This window comes from Melitaea cinxia, chromosome 17 (genome assembly GCF_905220565.1).
Source record: "Melitaea cinxia chromosome 17, ilMelCinx1.1, whole genome shotgun sequence".
In the NCBI taxonomy this organism is placed as follows: Eukaryota; Metazoa; Arthropoda; class Insecta; order Lepidoptera; family Nymphalidae; genus Melitaea; species Melitaea cinxia.
In genome coordinates, this window is record NC_059410.1 from 13440723 (window position 1) to 13447796 (window position 7074).

At 30.9% G+C, this 7074-nt stretch overlaps 1 protein-coding gene across 1 annotated transcript in view; it reads right to left on the minus strand.

Annotated features, from left to right (window-relative positions):
* The window catches only part of LOC123661872 (hemocyte protein-glutamine gamma-glutamyltransferase-like), a 29612-nt gene extending 26236 nt beyond the window's left edge, over positions 1 to 3376 (minus strand). The window contains exon 1 of the mRNA XM_045596810.1: positions 3201 to 3376. The gene's annotated coding sequence lies outside the window, so the exon portion shown is untranslated. The remainder of the gene's footprint in view (positions 1 to 3200) is intronic.
* Between the last annotated feature and the right edge of the window lie 3698 nt (positions 3377 to 7074).

Here is a 7074-nt window from a genome sequence, read left to right on the forward strand (position 1 = left end):
TAAAGATACACTTTAGTAAGTCATCATACATTACACAATTTTTTTTACTATACAGTTCCTAGTAATACCACGTAATTATATCAGTTCCTTGGAAGCTAAGTGTGGTGAACGGGTGTGTACGAATTAGTTCGAACTACAAAAAGGTTTAGAAGACATCACTGGAGAATAAAATATGTTTAAAAAGTTGACACGAAGGAGGAAAAGTTGACTTCATATGGACTTACTTTTTTTTCATTCATCATTTTTCATTATTTTGTTTTAATTTTCTATTGCAAAAACTGTGCCTGACAGTACAAAATAAAAAAATATTTGATGCATTTCTGCGATTTAATAAATACAACGTAAATTCAACAGAAATGAAATGAAATTAGTTAAGCCAACTAGCCAACGCGTAAAGATAGCTAATTCATTACATTTTAATGACTTTTTTTTATTTAAAACAAAAATTGAAACTGAAACTGAGCTAAGTACAAAAGCTATTTTTTAAATTTATGTTTTAGACTTATTAAAACGTTTTATGTATTTATTTATGTATGTATGTTTTTTTATGTATGTATCTATTTTATTTTATGTATGTATCTATTTGTATGTATGTACATGTTCACGTGTAAGTGTGTATGTAGTCAAGTATACATGTATTTTATATTATTAATTGTGAATAAGTTTATAGATTTATAAGCATTATTATTAATCACTCTTGCACTGCCCCGCGGTAACAGCAATTCTCACCACCATGGGTAGACTGGTAGAGATCTCTTCTAGAGATAAGTTCGCCCTTGCCAACTTTCTTTGTAAATATGATTTTATAATATAATAATATAAAGAATATATTATTAAAACGTGCAATGAACATTATTTGTTTCACATATTACAATACATTGTAACGGTTAATAGTATTGCTGTTCCTAAATATTGTTTCAGTCATAACTTTAAATTTAATGGTTCTTAATGTATTTGTAGCATTTTCATTACCATTGGCTGTATTGGTGCAATGTTTCTAGTAATATATGTATGACCTATATACTATGGATATACTTCTTTAGATGCAAAATCCTAAAATATGTAGAGTGTGGGTCGTCAGTCCTATATTATTTTAATCGTTTTCGTATAAATAAGTAATAACGTTTGCTATACGAAATGTTTGTTATAATTTTTGATTTTATTTTTATCGAAAATAATGAGATTAACAAATCATAATAATTGATCTACAATTGTGAAGCAAGTGTAATAACAAAATCGTCTTCCTATGCATTAAACCAAGGGTGAACAAACCGCGGCCCGCGGGCCGCATGTAGCCCGAATAGAGGTTTTGTGCGGCCCGCCAAATTTTTCAAATTTTCAAAACTGTTAACTGTTTGTGCTTTTGGGACGAATATAAATTTTTCAAAATTTCGCGGCCCTCTACTAAAAAAAGGTTGCTCAGCCCCGCATTAAACTATTCAAGTAACCTAGCCTTGCTGTATTAGTTCAAGACGATACATGTAACGCGTCAGCTGACTGAAATAAACCCGATGACACACAGTATTAAATTCATTGGTAGTATATAAACGATTACGCCCCTAGCTATTTCGATACATTAGCTTTAGATTAAATAAAAGTTTTTTTATTTACTAAGAGACATATTATCCACATATTCTTAGTTTCTCGTTTCTTTTTTTAAGTAAAACTTCTCCACGCACGCTTAGCTTGAGGAGTTGGTGAATGCGTGACGAGAGTTTTACGAAAAGTGTTATCCGTTGAGGCGAACGGAAGTTTAGAGGGAGATATAAGTTAGTGAAGATATAAAGAAGGGAGTTAAGATTTACTTCATTGCACTTAAGATCAGCATACCTAATAGAGTCTTGATTGAGATGCTTGATTAAATAAAAGCTGATTGATTGATCGGTTTAATGGCTTTCAGTTGTGCCAGTGAAGCACGGCTGATTCCGCCAATGTCACATACAGTGGAGAATACACAAAGAAGATTGATCAGTGTGGTCGAGATAATAAATAAAAGTTTTGTGTGATCGTTAAATTCACTTCGCAATGACATTGGCAGTGACATGAAACAAGGTTTAACACATGTGTGCTGCCAACTAGCTGCCAAAGTTCCTGTCAGAGGGTACGAAAAGCAACGGGAGATATTAAGTTGCTTTTAAATAAAACGTATATGAAAACAAGCAAGATAATTTGGACAAAACGTTAGTTAAAACGTCTGCTAAGTTAAACAATAGTGGTAGAGATCTACGACGGGTATAACTACAAAAAGTCTAAATGCTGACCTTTTCATAGTAAAATGCATAACTAATAAAAATAGGATGAATTTGATTTGTCTAATATAATCTAATTATCAAAATGATCTTACGCGCATGTAGTGTTTTGCCATAAATATTTTAGTGTTAGTGTTTGCCATTTTTTGACATTTATAGAGGCAGATATTAAAATATAAAATACAACGCAAATCGCTTTCTAAAATAAAGAAAATAAAAAAATATATATATATATTTTGTTGCACCTCAAAGAAAAAGAAAAATTTAAAAGAGTGTTCTCTTGTAGATAATCTCGCAAAGAACATGAAAAAAATGTATAAATAGTCAAAACATTTGACTTTGTATTATAAATTAAATACTCTACTGAAAAATTACCGGCAATACTCAATATTAAAAAAATAATCTTAACAATGTCGTATTGATACCCCATTTACTGTTTTACATACGTGTACAATTTTTTATTTTATCTGTAAATCTGTTTATGTTTATTAATAATAAAGATCTAAACATAATAAGCGAAAAGTAAAAAAAAAACTTCTATGTAGATTGGTGTTAGAGTATAGAGAGCGTTATTTATTTTTAGTACTTCCTTAAAAAATATCGCTAATATTCTAATAATAATCTTGCGGATTCAAATATCAAACTAATGCAACTTACAACTACTTTTAAGTGAAAAGCTATTACTTTTTTAATTATTATTTTGAAACTATAGACTCCTATTAGGATTTCTTATTTAATAATTTTGAATAATGTTTCTTTCCATTTTTAAAATTGCACTTTTGTATTTTTTTTATTTTATTTTTTTTTTTCAGTAAGAATATACTTTTCTGACTGTTTAATTTTTATTTATAAAATTATAATGTATCAAAACAAATTATACATATTTACGAAAAATAAAAATTACACATCTCTATAAAATTGTTAAATACACCTTAAAAAAAATAGACCAACCTTTTTTTAAAACACGAAAACACAGAAAAACTAAGACAGAACTGTCAGTTAATTTTATCACGGCTGCACGAACTTAAAAATAAATAAAATTCGAATGTGGAACGTTTCGAATCGCGCGCTTAACTGACTCCGAGTACACGGCGCTCGGGGTATATCTTCAGATGCGTACGCGCAGACGATCAAGGAGGATGACTATACTTTTCATTTCTATGGGACACAAAATCAGAACCTTAACTATATTTGTTTCTTTGTTTTCTGTATTGTCCAGACGTAAACATAGCAAAACATCACGCTACAATTATTAATAGTAGCGAAACAAAGACTGCCATCATAAGTGATAACATGTGGCATACACTAACCATCATGTCTTGATACGGTTAAGTAAATGATATTTTAATACCGCTTACACATAAGTTTTAGTATAACTTGTATAAATTATATATGTTCAATAATGGTAGCATGATAAAAAAAATAAATTTTTCTTTTACTTTGAGTTAAATTCATATATAACAGATTATTAAATATTGTTTCGACAAACAGTTTTCTATGGCTCTATATTATTCATTTATAATTATAATTTTAATCCTATTCAAATCATCGTCACCCTATCATTACGTACTGCCAAAATCCCGATAAATACTCGTAATACGTAACTATTGAACTGGCGACAGAGTTTCACAGAGGTCATGCACTTGGCGACACGTCACAACATTGATAACACATAAATAAACCGTACAACTAGAAGGCTACTTCAATTGTATTTATTAGTCATAATTATAAAGTATTTTTCAATATTATATTTAGGGTAATATAAAAAATTCAACTTTTCACTCTCTCTCTCACACACACACATACTTACAGTATGTGTATATCTCTACTAATAAAAAAAAATTGTAAGATATGAATTTGAACAGTCGGCCAATTATTATTTAATTAAAAAGGTTTTATATTTCTAAAAGATTTATATGTAGATTTTTATTTTACGAAGATTAAAAAATCATGCTGAAATTATTTCAGTTTTTCTTTATTTATCACTATTCATTGACAGTATATTATTTAAGTAATCTAGGTCGAAAATGACTTAGTTATTGATATTTTTTGTACAAATTATGAATGTGTATAAATAATAATGGTGATTTTTTAGCAGCGTTTCCCAACTGTTTCGCAATCCTTATAGTTTTGGAGAAAACGTTTGTGGAAATATAGTCAATCCCATAGTTACGGGTAAAAGATAAGATAATATAGTAAATTGTAAAGAAAATAAAAACTAGATGAGATAGAAAATTATTGTTGAGACATACTTTTCTAATGTGTTTTCCGAACTCGTACAACAACAATGCAACGTGCCAAATTTTAAACTTTTTTTTTGTTATTGTGTTTGTTAAAAGTTTATACCAGTATTTTTATCTTTTATCTATCCAATGCTAGAACTAAAACGCATCACGGGTAAAACCAGACGTGTTTGTTGACAGTAATTCGAAATTTCCAATTTAAGAACTAACTTTAAAAATAACTTTAACAAACCGTAATCATTATTTCTCGTTACTAGTAAAGATAAGTTTCAGTTAATTGATACGTCATTATTTCGAGGATCAGTTGTTATGACGTGACTTTAGTATTGTAATATAACGTCATAGTATGACTCGGTATGACAATGTCAGTATGTTATCTTTAGTGGAACTTTATCAGCAGTCAAACTCGGGAACTCACTCCTATGTTTTTCGTTTGTCCTAATTATAATTGTCTGAATGTGTTACAAGACAAATTTCTATCTATATTTTAAGTGTTTTTGTTAGTGGACAACATCATAGTCAGTCAGATAGAAATAAGTACTAATTGCAAAGTATCGCGATTCAGCCTGTAATATTCTACTGATAGTCACCGACCCTGCAACCGCCGGTGTTTATGCTCCGATACGGCACACGCACCTTTACACCAGAGCGGTTGCAATACTAAGTATATTTTGGATACATTTAACAAAAGTAAGACTAACTTAGGGAAAAGTGTTTAAATAATTTTTTCATTTAAAGTAAAAGTATTATTATTTAAAAAAAAATAATGCTGTCTAAAAAACATAAATTAATATCATATTAAAAAAAAATATTAATTGTAAGAAATAATGAAACATATATTTATTTTATAAGCCTACAGGTACTCGTATGTATGTCAAGACATTCGATGAGGAAAACGTAATATTTAGCGACAACACAAACTAATACTTTTGAGAGTCGAAAATCTGTTGTTTACAATTTTAAACGTCAGGTAATTTATATTTAAGCGCTTACAAATATAATTAACGAAACGTACAGATTATTATCATAATATTCCTGATAAGTTGTGGATAAAGTTACGAATAGACGTTAAAAGGAGTTAGAATACTCCATTAGGACCTGTTTCTCCTCAATTAATAAAATACAATTTTTACAATTTCAATATTTACTTCTTAAGTTGTGAATTGTAAATATGTATAATATTTAATAAAAAAAAAATCTTTTATTTTTAACCGACTTCAAAAAAGGAGGAGGTTACTTACTATATTTTTTTATATATGTTCGGGGATAGCTTCGTCGTTTATGAACCGATTTTGATAATTCTTTTTTTTTGTTGAAAAGGAGATATCCTAGGTGTGGTACCATGATAAGGAAACCAGGATCTGGTGATGGGATCCCAGGTAAATCGAGGGAAAACCTTGAAAATCCGCATAACTTTTTACTGGGTGTACTGATTTTGATGATTTTTAATTTAATCAAAGGCCGATATTAATCGTGTGGTTACATTTAAATTTCATCGAGATCTGATTACAACTTTTGAAGTAATCTTTAATAATGCGTATTTACTTGACTATTTTTTCGTCTATCTACGTTGTATTACTGGTGGATGTAATCGAGAGGTATCCGATTGGGGTGACGCCAACCTAGTCAAATTTAATGCTTCCAAAATACAACCGTGTCTTTTCAATGCTAAACGGAGTCCATTCCCATTAGCCCCAACTTTCCGGGGTGTATCTGTTCCGATCACCGATAGTATTGATCTTCTAGGCATAAATATTTCGTCTAATATGAACTTCGGACAATGCATAGAATCCAAGGCAAAAATTGCTGGTAAGAAACTTGGTATCCTCAATAAAGTCAGGCAGTACTTCACACCGGAACAGCTTCTTACTCTCTACCAAGCACAAGTTCGATCGTGTATGGAGTACTGCAGACTTCAAAGTCTCGAACATCGGCGCAAGGTTGCCTGTTTGTCGGTATTTTACAGGTTATATTTCGGAGAGTGTGCTCTAGAACTATACAATTTGGTTCCACCATCACCTTTCTACCACCGAACCGCAAGGCATCGCATGAATCTGCACCGCTATGTGGTTGAAATCCCACGATCTCGCACTAAACGATTTGCTTCCTCGTTCCTAATACGCACCGCAAATTTGGAATGCCCTTCCGGCTTCCGTTTTTCCAACGGACTATAACTTGGGTATCTTTAAATCAAGAGTGAATAGGCATCTTCTAGGCAAGCGCGCACCACCTTAGGCTGCATCTTCACTTGACTTCAGGTGAGATCGCAGTCAAGCGCTAGTCTATATAATTAAAAAAAAAAAAAAAAAGAAGTCGGGTTTTTTTCGTTTGTCAGCAAACACAATTATGATTTGTTGAAACAGTCAACAGTCAAATACCGTTATTTACGACTTTCGAACAAAGCTCTAATTTTTAGTCCTCCTTTTCATTCATTCAGTCATTTTACAAATCTCTAGTCCTTTGGTTCTCTTACTGATGACTGTATCTAATAGATGAAAAAGTCCTACGTGACTGTATTGCTTGACGTCACAATAGTGAAGTCAATTTAGTCTTTTAGTCATAACGAGTATGAGCTTTTGGAT